Below are 18,585 nucleotides of genomic sequence, written 5' to 3' on the forward strand. Positions count from 1 at the left end.
ATTCTAAAAAAAAAAATGAGGGTTGCCTAAAATGGTTATATGCCAGATATTAAATTGCTGTTAGTCACACACTTCAAACGAAAGGAATTCATTAGCCTGTCTTGCTTTTCGATAAAGTTATCATCCCAATTGTGTTCAGCAGTCTCTGGTCCTGGGCATTTGAATATTTATTTGGCATAGGCCCTAGTCTCACACTCACAGGACATGTTGCAAATAAAATGCAAAATAAACTGAAGAGTTATTGCAAAAGAACAATTTAAAAAGACTGGTATACTTTCCTTCAACAAGATGGAGGACAAAGTCAGATGACACATACCTTCTCCTGCACTGAAATACACATTCATGTCTGCTAGAACTGAAACTCATTAACCCTGTCTGCATTGATATTAAACAGCTAGCCATAAAGTGAACTGAACCAAAGGCAGTGACAGGCACTCCGTCGCCAGCTACAATCACTTCACAAAACTGTGAAATCCTTCATCTTATCAAAATGGGCTGAAATCAGAAGCTATATCATAGCCCCCCCAGGAACTGAAAGTCTAAAGTCACATGAGCGAAACTAACACTTTATGCATTTAACTTCAAAAGCAACCTTTTAGGAGAGCAAAGAGAATCATCAAAAATCAGAACATCAGTCTCCCGGCTCAGAGAGTACATTTAAAGCCAACGGTATGCAGATTGCAAGCTGAGTGTGGAGGTTAGAGTTTGGTGAGTGACGAGGTGCTCTACTTTTTTTTCTACTTTTTTAACCCTCTAGTATTTGGTTCTTGCTTCAGTGCAGTGGAAGGAGATGTTTGGTGAGTAGCTGGTAAGCTATTCTACATATAATAACTAGTCTGTAAAGTTAAGATATGGCAGGGCAGCTCTGCTGAGTGGAATGTACAGCCTCTGGTATGTGGGAAGTCATGGATGCACCATGTGTCCTAGACAAACACATCTGCAGGAAGTGTCACCGGCTGCAGATGCTCGAGCTCTGGGTTTCGGAACTCGAGCGGCGGCTGGAGTCACTGCCGTGCATCCACGAGGTGGAGGACTATGTGGATAGCATGTTTAGGGAGGTGGTCACACCACAGCTTAGGAGCATGCTGGCAGAGAGGGAATGGGTGACCGCCAGGCAGTCTAAAAGAACTAGGCAGTTAGTGCAGGAGTCCCCTGATATGATCTCACTCACTAATCGGTTTTCCATTTTGGATACTGGTGAGTGTGTTGGCTCCACAGAGGAGTGCAGTCAGAGCCAAGTTTGTGGCACCACGGGTGGCTCAGCTGCACAGGAGGGGAGGAAGAGAAGTGGCAGAGTAGTAGTGATAGGGGATTCGTTAGTTCGGAGAACAGACAGGCATTTCTGCGGCAGTAAACTTGACTCCAGGATGGTGTGTTGCCTCCCTGGACCCAGGGTCAAGGATGTCGTGGAGCGGCTGCAGGACATTCTTCTGGGGGAGGATGAACAGCCAGAGGTCGTGGTCCACATTGGTACCAATAACCTAGGTAAGAAGGGGGATGAGGTCCTGAAAGCAGATTTTAGGGAGCTAGGAAGGAGATTAAAAAGCAGGACTTCAAAGCAATAATCTCAGGATCACTCCCAGTCCCATGTGTGAGTGAACACAGGAACAGGAGAACTGAGCGATTGAACACGTGGCTGGATAACTGGTATAGGAGGGAGGGCATCAGATTTCTGAGACATTGGGACTGTTTCTGGGGAAGGTGGGACCTGTACAAGATGGACAGGTTGCATTTTAGCAGGGCTGGGATGGATATCCTAGTAGGGAGATTTGCTAGTGCTGTTGGGGAGGGTTTTAACTAAATTGTCAGGGGGATGGGAACCTGAGAGGGAGCTCAGATTGGAGGGAAGCAAAACTGGTAACTTGTCATGGGTGTGGAAACCAGGAGCAAGTATCAGAGAGGAATATCAAGGTACACAGTATACTGGGGAGATAGATAGCACGAGAGTGAGGAATAGTAAGTTATCAGGTGGGGTCAGAGTAAGGGAGAAAGTAATGAAGTCTGAATCAGGGTTAATGTGCGTGAGTGTGAATGCACGGAGTGTGGTTAATAAGATCAGTGAGGTACAGGCACAGATTGCCATGTGGAAATATGATGTTGTGGCTATCACAGAGACCTGGCTCAAAGAAGGGCAGGACTGGGTATTAAATATTCCTGGATACGAGGTGATCAGGAAAGATAGGGAATGGAAAAGAGGGGGAGGGGTGGCAGTATTGATTAAGGAGAGCATTGCAGTGCTGGAGAAAAAGAATGTTCCAGAGGGTTTGAGGCCAGAATCAATTTGGCTAGAGCTAAGGAAGAAAAAACGTGTGGTTACATTGCTTGGTGTTGTCTATAGGCCACCAGCTAGTGGGAAGGACATGGAGGAACAAATTTTCAAGGACATTACAGAGAGATGCAAAAATTATAGGGTAGACTTTAATTATCCAAACATAGTATTGTAAAGGGCAGTGAGGGGCAAGAGTCCCTAGAGCGTGTTCAGGAAAATTTTCTACAACAGTATGTTGTTAGTCCAATGAGAAAGGAGGCACTGCTAGACCTGGTCCTTGGAAATGAGGTGGGCCAAGTGGATCAAGTATCAGTAAGAGGACATTTAGAGGATAGTGATCATTGTATCATAAAGTTTAGCTGACTATGGAAAAGGACAAAGAGCAATCCAGGGTAAGAATAATTAACTGGAGGAAGGTCAACTTCAATGGGATAAGAATGGAGCTGGGGTGAATAAATTGGAGTCAAAAGCTGGCAGGAAAACCAGCAAATGCACAATGGGCTACCTTCAAAGAAGACATAGTTTGGGCACAGTCAACGTATGTTCCCTCGAAGGGGAAAAGTAGGATAAACAAATCCAAAGCTCCCTGGATGCCAAAGGAGGTAGAGATAAAGATAAAGAAGAAAAAGTGTGCTTATGACAGATTCCAGGTAGAAAATACTATTGAGAACCAGGCTGAATATAGACAGTCCAGAGGGGAAGTGAAAAAAAAATAAGAGAAGCAAAGAGAGAGCATGAAAAGAGACTGGCAGCTGGCATTGAAGGCAATCCCAAAGTTTTCTATAGGCATATAGGATGGTAAGGGTAGGAAAAGGAAGAGTGGGGCCAATTATGGATCAAAAAATTGGATTTGTTTTTACCATGTGCCTGCTTTTCATGTAGGCAGAGCTGCTCATTATTCCGCTATTAACTCTCTCTCTGGACTAATGCTTTGTTTTTCATCACAAGCATTAACACACGTTTTGCATTTGTCCTAGGACAGCTTTGTTATTTAATCTGTGCAGCAGATGCTGGGGTCCTATTTTAATCACCCCAGCACCAGCTTCCTGACTGCTGTCAAAGAAATACTTACCTCACTGTTGAAGAGTGGGGCTGCTGTCAATCTGGCAGCAAAGCAGAAAGTGTTGCAGAAATCCAGCAGGTCAGGCAGCAACTTGACCAAGTTCACAGACCTGAAATTGAACTCTACTTCTCTCTCCACAGATGCTGCCTGATCTGCTGAGTGACCCCAGCACTTTCTGCTTTGCTGCCACATACTTACCCTGCGGTGTCCGAGTGTCCTGTGAAGTGGCAATCCTCTCGCAAATTGGTTAACAAAGGCAGTCAAGGAGAGTATCCAATCAAAAACTAAGGCATACAAAGTGGCGAAAACTAGTGGTAGGCCAGAGGATTGGGAATTTTTTAGGAACCAACGGCGGATGACTAAAAAGCTAATAAAGAGGGAGAAAACTGATTATGAAAATAAATTGGCAAGAAATATAAAAACAAACAACAAGAGCTTCTATGGGTATATAAAAAGAGAGTAGCTAAAGTGAGCGTGGGACCCTTGGAGTATGTGACTGGAGAATTGATAACGGGGAACAGAAATGGCAGATAATTTAAACCAATATTTTACATCGGTCTTCACGCTGGAGGACACCATAAACATCACACAGATATCAGATAAGCAAGGAGCTAATGGAAGGAAAGATCTTGTAACAGTCTCTATCACGAGGGACAAAGTATTTCACAAACTAATGGGACTTAAGGAAGACAAGTAGCCAGGACCTGATGGCCTACATCCAAGGGTTTTAAAGGAAGTGACTGCAGAGATAGTGGAGGCATTGGTCGAAATATTCCAGAACTCACTGGATTCCGGAAAGGTCCCAGCAAATTAGAAAACAGCTAATGTGACACCCCTGTTCCAGAAGGGAGGGAGAAAAAAAACAGGAAGCTATAGGCCAGTCAGCCTAACATCGGTCGTTGGGAAAATGCTAGAGTCCATTATTAAGGAAGAAATAGCAAGACATTTAGAAAAGCTTAACGCAATCAAACAGAGTCAACATGTTTTTGTGAAAGGGAAATCATGTTTGACAAATTAGCTAGAGTTCTTTGAGGATCTAACAAGCAGAGTTGATAAAGAGGAACCAGTAGACGTAGTGTATTTGGATTTTCATAAGGCATTTGACAAGGTGCCACATATAAGATTATTGCACAAGAGCTCACGGTATTGGGGGTAATGTACGAGCATGGATTGAGGATTGGTTAACTCACAGAAGGCAGAGAGTCAGGATTAATGGGTCTTTTTCAGGTTGGAAAGACATAACTAGTGGAGTGCCACAAGGATCAGTCCTAGGGCCTCAATTGTTTACTATCTATATTAATGACTTGGAGGACGGGGCAGAGTGAAATAAATCCAAATTTACTGACGATACAAAAATAAGTGGGAGGGCATGTTGTGATGAGGTCATAAGGAATCTGCAAGGGGATATAGATAGGTTGAGTAAGTGGGCAAAAACTTGGCAGATGGAGTTTAATGCAGGAAAGTGTGAGGTCATGAACATTGGTAGGAAGGATCAAAAAGCAGACTATTATTTAAATGGAGAGAGACTCCAAAAAGGTGCATCACAGAGGGATCTGGGAGTTCTTGTTCGTGAAACACAAAAAGTTAGCATGCAGATGCAGCAAGAAATTAAGGTGGCAAATGGAATTTTGACCTTTATTGATAGGGGTCTGGAGTTTAAAAATAGGGAAGTCTTGTTACAACTGTACAGGGTGTTGGTGAGGCCGCACTTGGAGTACTGTGTACAGTTTTGGTCCCTGTATTTAAGAAAGGATATACTGGCATTGGAGGCAGTTCAAAAGAGATTCACTCGGCTCATTTCTGGGATGAAGAAGTTGACGTATCAAGAATGGATAAACAGGTTATGTGAAAATACATGTAACTCAATTAAATGATCATTGTCAAAAACAGGAAAATATGTTCATATTCTAGCTGCATTGCCAACTAGAAATATTACACCAATAAATATGATCAGCTGCTGCAGAAGCAAATTGTACATGAGCATGCTTCGATGTGTAACAGTTGAAAAACCATGGCAACAGCACAGATTTCCTCACTAGTCCTGCATTGGTTTGCAAACATGTGCAAGATAAACCTTGCAGCCAGAGGTTAGAGCAGTTACACGGTGGAGTCACCTTTGCATTTAAAGGACCATACCAAAAGCTGAGGGGTGCTCTAGGATGGCCCCACAGTGCAGTGAAGCCTCCCTGTTCACTCTCCTCCAGGCTGTGCGCGCAAGGCGGGCGGTCCTTTTCACCAGCGATGGTAAGAAGAGGCCGTCCTGCCTGAATAAGGCAGTCTGGCTGGAGATGGCAAAGGAGGTGAGGAATGGGACCATCCGGCGTCAAAGGGTACAATACCGGAAAGCGATGGATGAGCACTCCCCCAGCCAGCCAGCACCCTCTAGGCCTCTTGCGCACAGGGTACAGGAACCAAAGCCATCCACAGCCAAAGGGCAATCAGATCAGCAGCCTTCCTCCAAGCAGGCTGCGAGCACAGAGGTTGCACAGACAAGGGGCACTCACAAGAATTTACAGAAAACACACTGACATAAATGGGAATGCACGGGTCTCACAGCAATGTAAATACGCCTTTCACTAAATGTCCCTCACCAACGATGTGTGCCAGCATGTAGCGCCAGTGTCACATCACTCTGCACCGTTGGCCCTTCAGGACAGCCAACGCATGCAGTAACGTCATTGCCATGCCACCATTACTCATGAGCGTCTCCACGGATGCAGTGACATGGGCATTGGTTCAGTCAGCTGCTGCCTCTAATGGTTAACACAGGGATGCTGCAGATATGGACTGCCACACAGCAGCTGAGCGAGGGTGATGTGTGGCTTGCAGAGCTCATGTTGGTTCCTATGGAGTAGAGAGCCTTTGTCGGATAAGCCACTACCGTACATCCCGAGCTCAGTGCTAGCCCTGCACACAGAACCTGTGTGCCCATTTGCCCCCCCACCCCACATCTTTCATGTTGTAGGTCCTCAGCGTCCTCATAGTCAGAGGAGGAATCCTGTTGACGAGTCTCCTCATCATGCCAGGCCTGGACCCTCTTGTGGATGTAATTGTGCACAGCACGACGAGCAGCAAATATCGGAGCTCACCTTTTCGGCCCATAGTACAGGGCATCACTCTATCCATCCAGACATTAGAAGTGCTCTTTCAGCATGCCGATGGCCTGCTCAATGGTAGCTCTTGTAGCTCAGTGGCTGGCATTTCTATCTCTCCTCTGCAGCAGTGGTGGGGTCTTTCACTGGTGACGGGAGCCATGTCTCCAAGAAGCCACCCCTCCATGTCAGCCAGCTCAGTGAACAGCAATGGCAGCTGAGACTGGTGCAGGACCCAGGTGTTTCATGTCAGCTGCCTGAGAAGCGGGCACGGATTTACATGAAGCATCTCCGGTGATCACATACCAGCTTCACCGAAATTGAGAGGACATCTGCATGTGGTAGCCTGGCGGGAGGCCTGATGGCCACATAGGTGCAGTCTATGAACATTAAAACCTATGGGTCCTCCGGCAATGGTGCTGAAACCGATGGCCCTTGGGCTTGGCTGTGAATTCCTGATGCAATGGTGCACTGCTAACTGGGTGACCCCACAAAGGTGGGCCCTTGAAAAGCTGAATAGGCATCAAGCTTGAGAACTGCTGTCCCTCTGAGGACCACAGGCATAGGGTGTCCACCGAAGCCAGTGGGCTGCAGGTCATCTTTGAGCAGGGCACAGAGACGTACCATCACCATCTCGACATGAGCAATCACCTCTGACACTGGTGCTGTGACATCGGATAGCATGACATTTTTAGTTTAGAGATACAGCACTGAAACAGGCCCTTCGGCCCACCGAGTCTGTGCCGACCATCAACCACCCATTTATACTAATCCTACACTAATCCCATATTCCTACCACGTCCCCACCTGTCCCTATATTTCCCTACCACCTACCTATACTAGTGACAATTTATAATGGCCAATTTACCTATCAACCTGCAAGTCTTTGGCATGTGGGAGGAAACCGGAGCACCCGGAGGAAACCCATGCAGACACAGGGAGAACTTGCAAACTCCACACAGGCAGTACCCAGAATTGGACCCGGGTCGCTGGAGCTGTGAGGCTGCGGTGCTAACCACTGCGCCAATGTGGGGCCTGTAGATGCATGGTGACCGTAATGATGAGCTCCCCTTGGTTGCTGCTGCTCACGACCGGGGGCCTCTACGTGGACTGCACCTGCCTATTGATTTCGGCTCCAGAACATACATATCCTCAGGCGCAGTGTAGGAGAAACCATACCCATTGCCATGTGATAAATAAAGTTGAACCCTTCATTTATTCAAAGGTTCCTAACAGGGCAAGGATTGATGTTGACAGATACGTCAGGTGCTTTCTTGGATGGATCAACTATGTGCCGTGCCATGGCATTGCTGATCTTGGCCAACGCTCAGAGTGGCACAGCATGACCACATCAAGATCCTACCAGCTGAATTGATTGCTCCCACCATCCATATAACCTTAATGCTCCTGCCCCTTCTGCCCTTCTGGCACCCTCCCCCGCCCCCCCCCCCCCCCGCCCACACACAGGGTGACATGAGTGCCATTGCTCCTTCACAAACACAAACAAATGCAGAGTGTACACTGTTTATGGAGGGAGGGTACACAGTACCTCCCTGGATCCCTGCAGAGCTTTCCCTCCAGTAATCCCAGACCCCCTCCCTCCTCCCTTTACGAATGCAGAGCTGAGAACTCTGTGATCTGCCCTCCCCCCTCCCTTCCAGTTTGCAGAGTGAGATCTCTGTAATCCCCCCCCCCCCCTCCTCCAAAGAACAAAGAACAAAGAACAGTACAGCACAGGAACAGGCCATTCAGCCCTCCAAGCCTGCGCCGATCTTGATGCCTGTCTAAACTAAAACCTTCTGCACTTCCGGGGTCCGTATCCCTCTATTCCCATCCTATTCATGTATTTATCAAGATGCCTCTTAAACGTCGCTATCGTATCTGCTTCCACCACCTCCCCCGGCAACAAGTTCCAGGCACTCACCACCCTTTGTGTAAAGAGCTTGCCTCGCACATCCCCTCTAAACTTTGCCCCTCGCACCTTAAACCTATGTTCCCTAGTAACTGACTCATTCACCCTGGGAAAAAGCTTCTGACTATCCACTCTGTCCATGCCACTCAAAACTGTGTAAACCTCTATCATGTCGCCCGTCCACCTTCGTCGTTCCAGTGAAAACAATCCGAGTTTATCCAGCCTCTCCTCATAGCTAATGCCCTCCAGACCAGGCAACATCCTGGTAAAACTCTTCTGTACCCTCTCCAAAGCCTTCACGTCCTTCTGGTAGTGTGGCGACCAGAATTGCACGCAGTATTCCAAGTGTGGCCTAACTAAGGTTCTGTACAGCTGCAGCATGACTTGCCAATTTTTATACTCTATGCCCCGACCGATGAAGGCAAGCATGCCGTATGCCTTCTTGACTACCTCATCCACCTGCGTTGCCACTTTCAGTGACCTGTGGACCTGTACGCCCAGATATCTCTGCCTGTCAATACTCCAAAGGGTTCTGCCATTTACTGTATACTTCCCACCTGCATTTGACCTTCCAAAATGATTTACCTCACATTTGTCCGGATTAAACTCCATCTGCCATTTCTCTGCCCAGGTCTCCAACCGATCTATATCTTGCTGTTTCCTCTGACAATCCTCATCATTATCCGCAACTCCACCAACCTTTGTGTCATCCGCAAACTTACTAATCAGACCAGCTACATTTTCCTCCAAATCATTTATATATACTACAAACAGCAAAGGTCCCAGCACTGATCCCTGCGGAACACCAATAGTCACTGCCCTCCATTCAGAAAAGCACCCTTCCACTGCTACCCTCTGTCTTCTATGACCGAGCCAGTTCTGTATCCATCTTGCCAGCTCACCTCTGATCCCGTGTGACTTCACCTTTTGCACCAGTCTGCCATGTGGGACCTTGTCAAAGGCTTTACTAAAGTCCATATAGACAACATCCACTGCCTTTCTTCATCAATATCTTCGTCACTTCCTCAAAAAACTCAATCAAATTAGTGAGACATGACCTCCCCTTCACAAAACCATGCTGCCTCTGGCTAATAAGTCCATTTGTTTCCAAATGGGAGTAAATCCTGCCCCGAAGAATCCTCTCTAATAATTTCCCTACCACTGACGTAAGGCTCACCGGCCTATAATTTCCTGGATTATCCCTTCTACCCTTCTTAAACAAAGGAACAACATTGGCTATTCTCCAGTCCTCTGGGACCTCACGTGTAGCCAATGAACCAAATCATCCAGTAAGGTGATACACACGATTATGGCTCATGGAAATGGTTGTACTATTTTAGCATGGATTCTGGATTGGATATAAATATGGAAAACTGAGAGGGGGAGTGGTCTCTTTTGGAGTAGCCAGATTTTAACTCGTAGATCGCAACGAGGATCAGTGCTTGGGCTTCAGCCATTTACAAACGATATCAGTGACTTTGATGAGAGCACCGTGTGCAATATATTATCATTTGCCGCTGATGCAGATCTAGCTAGGCAAGTAGGTGATGAGGAGGATGCAAAGAGACTGCAGTGAGATATAGACCGCTTAAGTGGTCATAGAAGGAAGTGTCAGACAGAGTATAATGTGACATCAATTTTGGTTGGTGGAATAGAAAGGTCTACTTCTTTAAGTGAGAGAGCTCAATCCTTTGGTGTTGAGAGGAATTTGGTGTTCTTGTACTGGACTCAGAGAAAGTCAACATGCAGCTACAACATGCAATTAGGAGGTCAGATACTATGTTTGCCTTTCTTTCAAGGTAGTTGCAGTATAAATGTAAGAAGTGTTGCCGCAAATAAAAGAGCCTCAGTGGCCCAATACCTGGAATACTGTGTACAGTTTGGGTCTCTTGAACAAAGGACGGCTATATTGGCCTTAGATGGGGTGCAACAAAGGTTCACCAGGTTGATTCCTGGAATGAGAGGGCTGCATGAGGAGATATTGAGTAAAATGTGTGTATGTTTTCTGGAATTTAGAAGAATGAGGGGCAATCTCTTCGAAACGTGTAAAATTCTTAAGAGTGCTTGATAAAGTAGATGCTGAGAGGTGGTTTTACATGGCAGGAGAGTGTGGACCAAAAGAGCACAGTCTTACAATGAGGCATGGCTCATTTATAACAGAGTTGAGGAGTTCAGCAATAATTTGATTGAATGGCAGAGCAGGTCGTGGTTTAATATGGCCGTTTCCTGCACTTATTCCTTAGGATCGTGTGCTGGTGATGTGTGTGGTGATTATGTTATCATATGTTAGAAGTTAAAAACCTGGAGCAATAATCAAGGAAACATCAGTTCCTCGGGACTGTGAGTGTCAAGTTCGAGCTGTTGTTCAGCTGCTGCTTTTATCAGTAACCAGCCATTCCATTGATTATCATTAGGGTCACAAAAGAAATAGGACTGTGTCAGATGGGACAGGTGTTTAAGATGTCAATGTATCAGAAGCATTTTGATTTAACAAGGACCGGTCCAAAAGAGGGAGCAGGAGACAGAGAGACCTGAGAGCAGAGGCCGAGTGACATTAATTAAAATTAGTAGTTTAAACAAGATACCGAATAGATTATAAAAGAGGTAAAACAGACTTTTTGGATAATGGATGTGCAGCTGAGACCAGTTGGTTGCAATTTCAGTGCCGTGCGGAAACTTCAGGATGTTACTTTCTTCTTGGGGGACTGTGTGTGTAGGACATATCTCCAGCTGCTGTATCTGGGGCTTGAGGGGCAAATAGAGTCAATGCAGAGCGGCAGGGAGGATGAGAGTTTCCCGCACGTCAGAAAAGGCAGGAGATGCAGGAGACTTCGGGGTGTGTACCACTCTGAAACCAGTACTCAGCATTGAAGAGTGCTGGGAGTGATGAAACATTGAAGGAGTGTGATCCAGACCATCGCGCCAATGGGAAAGGGTCTGCTCAGGACAGAAAAGAGTAGAGATGTAGTTGTTATTGGAGATTGCATAGTTAGAGGGACAGACAAGTGTGTCTGTATCCATCATCGTGGGTCCTGCACATTTTGTTGCCTCCTTGGTACCAGGCTAAAGAATGATCACAGACAGTGTGGGGAATATTCCGGAGGGAGAAGGGAGTGAGCCAGAAGCTGTGGTACATATCTGTGTCAGCGACATATAGAGGGCGGGTAGTGACGTCCTATGGTCAGACTTCCAAGAGCTAGGGAGCAAGATAAAAGCGAGGACCTTGAAGATAGTAATCTCTGGATTAGCCCGACTGCATTACATCAATGTGGTTAGGAAGATAGAGAGGATCGATGCGTGGCCTGAGGCATAGTACAGGAAGGAGGCTTCAGAGTTTTGAGGCATTAGGACTAGTACTGGGGCAGGAGGCACCACTGCAAAGGGAATGGTTTGCAACTCATTGTTCCCATGGATGTTCACTAGTTTATTTGGAGAGGGATTGAACTGAATTTACAGAAGGGTGGGCACCAGCATATAGAGGTAGAAAAGAGGAACAAGGTGCAGAAATGAGTGAGAGTGTTGGGTATTGCTAGAGAAGGATGTATATCAGGTACAAACAGTTTAAAGAGAACCACGAGGAACAGAAAGGCAAATTTACAATGCATGTACGTAAACGCATAAAGTGTGGCGAGCTGCAAGCACAAATCGCTGTGTGGGAGTATGATGCAGTGAGAATCACGGAAATGTGGCTTAAAAATTGAGGACGGGTGCTCCACATACATGCATACAAAGACAAGGAGGCAAAAATAGGATGTTGGGGTGGCAATCTTGATTAGGGAAGGCATTGCAGTGTTGGAAAGAGAGGATGACCTTGAGCGGGCAAGGACGGAATCAATGTGGTTAGTGTTGTGAAGCAAAAAGGATATGATCACATTACTGGTTGTATTTTAAAGGCCAACAATTAGTGTATGAGAGAGAGAAATAAACAAATCTGCTGGGCATTCACAGAGATGTGCAAGAAATAAAGGGTGGTGATACTGGGGGACTTTATTCACCCAACTGTCCATTGGGATAATGTTAGAGCAAAGGGAGAAATTTCTGAAACGTCTTCAGCAGAACTTCCTTGACCACTATGTTCTCAGACCAACTGGGCTTTGCTAGATATGGGGAGTTGCCAGAGGATTGGACAGCGACAAATGTGACACCCTCATTCAAGAATGGTGTCAGGATATTTCTAGTAACTGCAGTCTGGTCATTTGAACATCACTGGTGGGTAATGTTTTAGAAAAACCCATTTCGTTCACTAATGTCCTTTAGGGAACGAAATCTGCTGTCCTTACCTGGTCTGGCCGACAGGTGACTCCAGACCCACAGCAATGTGGTTAACTCTTACATGCCCTCTGAAATGGCCCAGCAAGCCACTCAGATGTATCTAACCGCTACAAAGTCAATAAAGGCACCGGAAACGACAACGGCAAACCCAGCCCTGTCGACCCTGCAAAGTCCTCCTTACTAACATCTGGGGGCTTGTGCCAAAGTTGGGAGAACTGTCCCACAGACTTGTCAAGCAACAGCCTGACATAGTTATACTCACGGAATCATACCTTACAGACAATGTCCCAGACACTGCCATCACCATCCCCGGGTATATCCTGTCCCACCGGCAGGACAGGCCCAGCAGAGGTGGCGGCACAGTGGTATACAGTAGGGTGGGAGTTGCCCTGGGAATCCTCAACATCGACTCTGGACCCCATGAAGTCTCATGGCATCAGGTCAAGGAAACCTCCTGCTGATTACCACCTAGCGCCCTCCCTCAGCTGATGAGTCAGTACTGCTAAATGTTGAACAGCACTTGGAGGAAGCACTGAGGGTGGCAAGGGCACAAAATGTACTCTGGGTGGGGGACTTCAATGTCCATCACCAAGAGTGGCTCGGTAGCACCACTACTGACCGAGCTGGCCGAGTACTAAAGGACTTATCTGCCAGACTGGGTCTGCGGCAGGTGGTGAGGACACCAACAAGAGTGGAAAACATACTTGATCTCGATGCATATGTGATGCATTCTTCAACCCAGAACCAATCATCGTCACCAATCTGCCTGCCACAGATGCATCTGTCCATGACAGTATTGGAAGGAGTGACCACCTCACAGTCATTGTGGAGACGAAGTCCAGCCTTCACATTGAGGGTACCCTCCATCGTGTTGTGTGGCACTATCAATGTGCTAAATGGGAGAGATTTCGAACAGATCAAGCAATGCAAAACTGGGCATCCATGAGGCACTGTGGGCCAACCTCAGCAGCAGAATTGTACTCAACCACAATCTGTAACCTCATGGCCCAGCTTATCCCTCACTTTACCATCAAACCAGGAGACCAACCCTGGTTCAATGAAGAGTGCAGGAGGGCATGCCAGGAGCAACACCAGGCAGACCTCAAAATGAGGTGTCAGCCTGGTGAAGCTACAACACAGGACTATCTGCATGCCAAACTGCGTAAGCAGCATGCAATAGACAGAGCTAAGCGATCCCATAACCAACGGATCAGATCTAAGATCTGCAGTCCTGACACATCCAGCCGTGAATGGTGGTGGACAATTAAACAACTAACTGGAGGAGGTGGCTCCACAAATATCCCCATCCTCAATGATGGGGGAGCCCAGCACATCAGTGCGAAAAATAAGGCTGAAGCATTTGCAACAATCTGCAGCCAGAAGTGCCGAGTTGATGATCCTTCTCGGCCTCCTCCTGAAGTCCTCAGCATCACAGATGCCAAACTTCAGCCAATTCGATTCACTCCACGTGATATCAATAAACGACTGAAGGCACTGGATACTGCAAAGGCTATGGGCCCTGACAATATTCCGGCAATAGTACTGAAGACCTGAGCTCCAGAACTTACTGCACAACTAACCAAGCTGTTCCAGTACATGTACAACACTGGCATCTACCCTGCAATGTGGAAAATTGCCCAGGTATGTCCTGCACACAAAAAGCAGGACAAGTCCAACCCGACCAATTACCACCCCATCAGCCTACTCTCAATCATCAGTAAAGTGATGGAAGGTGTCATCAACAGTGCCATCAAGCAGCACTTGCTTAGCAATAACTTGCTCAGTGACGCTCAGTTTGGGTTCCACCAGGGCCACTCAGCTCCTGACCTCATTACAGCCTTGGTTCAAACATGGACAAAAGAGTTAAACTCAAGAGGTGAGGTAAGAGTGACTGCCCTTGACATCAAGTTAGCATTTGACCGAGTATGGCATCAAGGAGCCCGAGCATAACTGAGGCCAATGGGAATGAGGGGGAAAACCCTGCACTGGTTGGAGTCATACCTAGAGCAAAGGAAGATGTTTGTGGTAGTTGGAGGTCAATCATCTGAGCTCCAGGACATCACTGCAGGAGTTCCTCAGGGTAGTGTCCCAGGCCCAACCATCTTCAGCTGCTTCATCAATGACCCTCCTACAATCATAAGGTCAGAAGTGGGGATGTTCGCTGATGATTACACAATGTTCAGCACCATTCGTGACTCCACAAATACTGAAGCAGTCCGTGTAGAAATGCAGCAAGACTTGGACAATATCCAGGCTTGGGCTGATAAGTGGCAAGTAACATTCGCCACACAAGTGCCAGGCAATGAACATCTCCAACAAGAGAGAACCTAACCATCTCCCCTTGACGCCATCGCTGAATACCTCACTATCAACATCCTAGGGGCTAGCATTGACCAGAGACTGACCTGGAGTAGCCATATAAATACTGTAGCTCGAAGAGCAGGTCAGAGGCGAGGAATCCTGCGGCGAGTAACTCACCTCCTGACTCCCCAAAGCCTGTCCACAATCTACAAGGCACAAGTCAGGAGTGTGATGGAATACTCTCCACTTGCCTGGATGGGTGCAGCTCCAACAACACTCAAGAAGCTCGACACCATCCAGGAAAGAGCAGCCCGCTTGATTGGTACCCCATCTACAAACATTCACTCCCTCCATGACCTACGCAAAGTTCCAGCAGTGTGTACCATCTACAAGATGCACTGCAGCAACTCACCAAGGCTCCTTAGACAACAGCTTCCAAACCTGCGACCTCGACCAACTAGAAGGACAAGGGCAGCAAATGCATGGGTACACCACCACCCACAAGATCCCCTCCAGGTCACACCCCATCCTGACATGGAACTATATCGCCGTTCCTTCACTGTCATTGGGTCAACGTCCTGGAATTGCGTTCCTAAAAGCACTGTGGGTGTACCTAGCCCACATGGACAGCAGCAGTTCAAGAAGGCAGCTCACCACCAACTTCTCAAGGGCAATTAGGGATGGGCAATAAATGCTGGCCTGGCCAGTGACGCCCACATCCCATGAATGAATTAAAAAAAGACAATCGTTGTGACGCCTGCATTTGATGAAACCCTCTTGAATTTGTTGAAGCGCCCCTGCTGAATGCAGATTGCAAAGAAAAGCTGGGCTCACGCCATTGTCCTGTGCAGTGCAGGCACTGAGGACACGGAACAAGCTGCAACGTTGCTCTGCTGCAGATGTGGATCAGGCTGATGTTGCAATGGGACATTGAAGCTCAATCTTCTTGATGAAGACAAGAAAGGCGCAGCAGCAGCATTTCAGCTCCATGTGCCGAACGCTTGTGTGTCCCAAATTTAACAGCAGCTGGGACAACAAGAATGCCGATTCCACCGAGATTTAAACTCGGATCGCTGGATTCAAAGTCCAGAGTGCTCACCATTACACCATGGAACCAAGTGGCTGTCCTGTGCCAGAGATACAGTCTTTTCTCCAACTCCCCTGGCATTCTCAGTCCCTGCAAGCATCCCTGACTACACTTGAATGCAATATGTCGTCTGACGGAAAGCAGTGCATCCTTTCAATGGAAGATTTCACCAGCTGCACCGAGTGCAAGTGTGGATCACGGTGCAGGCAGCTGGCATAAGAGTAGCAGTCAGACGGAATGCAAAGGAAAGTGATCTGTGCGGAAAATTTTCCTCCTGAATTGGACCTTGTTGTGAAATTGCAAAAGCTGCCCTTTTTGCAAATGGAATCGCGCGGAGTGAGATAAATAAGGTTCCACTGTGATTCGAACTCCGATCGCTGGACTCAGAGCCCAGAGTGCTCACCATTACACCATGGAACCCAGACACAACTTTTTCTTTGCAAGTTGTCAATCAGACATAGCTTTCTCTTTTACAAAAACACAGACGACATCGAACAGAACTGTGGAAAGTTTCCTGCACAGGAAGAGGCCAGACGCAATATCAGCAACCACTTACATCTGCACAGCAGCCTTGGAGTAAGAAAATATCTGCAAGACACTTTGCAGCACTATCCGACATCATTTGTGGCGAGCCTCTTCAGAAGGATATATTTGCACAGCTGATCAAAAGCTTGATCCAATCCTTTGCTTTGAAAGAGCGCCTCAAACAAGGACAAAGAGCGAGAAAGGCCGTCGCTTTTAAGGAGGCAATTGCAGAGCTTAGCGAACAGGCAGCTGAAGACACGGCCACCGACGCTATAATCGGGGCAGCCAAAGAGTTCAAGATGGGAGGAGCGCAGAGATTCTGCTAGCTTTGAACAGCTGAATGAGCTTACAGCGATACGCAGGGGCGAGGCGGCAAAGGAATTTTAAGCAGGCATGGGAATTCGAAAAATCAGCGGTCGTCAGAGCGGTTGACAATGTCGTTGCGCCAACACAGGGTTGCTGGGTGAGCTGCACTAGGTGCCAATTAGGACCTGGGCAGCAGAGATTTCCATGAGCTCGCATTTACGGAGGGTGCAAACCGGAAGGATGTCCGCCGGCGTTTTGGAATAGTCAATTCCACAGGTAACAGAGGCACGGATGAAGACGTCAGCAGCGGATCAGCTGAGGCAGGGACTTAGTCGCGTGACGTTGCAGAGGTGCAAGTAGGTGTCCTTGCTGATGGACCAGACGTGCGGGTGGCGGACCGGCTAAGGCTCAAGTGGGACATCGAGCTTTCCAATCGTTTGGCTCAGCGTCAGATAGCGGTCGGGAATGGGGATAAAGTCAATGCCTCGGCAACGGGGTTTGTGACGGGGAGCTGCACTGCAAATGGCCATACCTTGCTGAGCCCTCCAAATAGCAATGCATTTTCACGAGCAAATTGCAAGCACTGGACATTGTAATTTCCAGTCTGCATTCCGGCTTAATCTTTTCTCAGGCACACCTTCAGCTTCCCCACTAGTTGTTCTAAAGGTGTGGATGCTGTGCAACTCGGACAGTCCAGGCTGCAGCTTCTAATGTCACTGCTTGCGTTTGCCATTTCTCAGCACACTCTAGTTTGGCACACTTGCCAGATGATCAGTTTATAAACGTTGCAAGGCAGTGAAGCAAGAAACGACGACATGCACATTTGCTCGAGGGCAAGAAGACAATCGTTGTGACGCCTGCATTTGATGAAACCCTCTTGAATTTGTTGAAGCGCCCCTGCTGAATGCAGATTGCAAAGAAAAGCTGGGCTCACGCCATTGTCCTGTGCAGTGCAGGCACTGAGGACACGGAACAAGCTGCAACGTTGCTCTGCTGCAGATGTGGATCAGGCTGATGTTGCAATGGGACATTGAAGCTCAATCTTCTTGATGAAGACAAGAAAGGCGCAGCAGCAGCATTTCAGCTCCATGTGCCGAACGCTTGTGTGTCCCAAATTTAACAGCAGCTGGGACAACAAGAATGCCAATTCCACCGAGATTTGAAATCGGATCGCTGGATTCAAAGTCCAGAGTGCTCACCATTACACCATGGAACCAAGTGGCTGTCCTGTGCCAGGGCTACAGTCTTTTCTCCAACTCCCCTGGCATTCTCAGTCCCTGCAAGCATCCCTGACTACACTTGAATGCAATATGTCGTCTGACGGAAAGCAGTGCATCCTTTCAATGGAAGATTTCACCAGCTGCACCGAGTGCAAAAGTGGATCACGGTGCAGGCAGCTGGCATAAGAGTAGCAGTCAGACGGATGGCAATGGAAAGTGATCTGGGCGGAAACTTTTCCTCCTGAATTGGACCTTGTTGTGAAATTGCAAAAGCTGCCCTTTTTGCAAATGGAATCGCGCGGAGTGAGAAAATAAGGTCCCACCGAGATTTGAACTCGGATCGCTGGATTCAGAGCCCAGAGTGCTCACCATTACACCATGGAACCCAGAGGCAACTTTGTCTTTGCAAGTTGTCAATCAGACATAGCTTTCTCTTTTACAAAAGCACAGACGACATCGAACAGAACTGTGGAATGTTTCCTGCGCAGGAAGAGGCCAGATGCAATATCAGCAACCACTTACATCTGCACAGCAGCCT

The 18,585-nt window shown here is 47.4% G+C and overlaps 3 non-coding genes across 3 annotated transcripts; all 3 read right to left on the reverse strand.

Moving 5' to 3' along the window:
- Window positions 1-15,953: 15,953 nt before the first annotated feature.
- trnaq-uug (transfer RNA glutamine (anticodon UUG)) lies at window positions 15,954-16,025 on the reverse strand. Its single transcript has one exon. It is a non-coding gene; the product is annotated as a tRNA-Gln (tRNA).
- Window positions 16,026-17,971: 1,946 nt separating this feature from the next.
- Window positions 17,972-18,043, reverse strand: trnaq-uug (transfer RNA glutamine (anticodon UUG)). The gene has a single exon. It is a non-coding gene; the product is annotated as a tRNA-Gln (tRNA).
- A 318-nt stretch (window positions 18,044-18,361) lies between these two features.
- On the reverse strand, window positions 18,362-18,433 carry trnaq-cug (transfer RNA glutamine (anticodon CUG)). The gene has a single exon. It is a non-coding gene; the product is annotated as a tRNA-Gln (tRNA).
- Window positions 18,434-18,585: the final 152 nt, after the last annotated feature.

The sequence above is a fragment of the Heterodontus francisci genome, chromosome 48 (assembly GCF_036365525.1).
Source record: "Heterodontus francisci isolate sHetFra1 chromosome 48, sHetFra1.hap1, whole genome shotgun sequence".
NCBI classification, from domain to species: Eukaryota; Metazoa; Chordata; class Chondrichthyes; order Heterodontiformes; family Heterodontidae; genus Heterodontus; species Heterodontus francisci.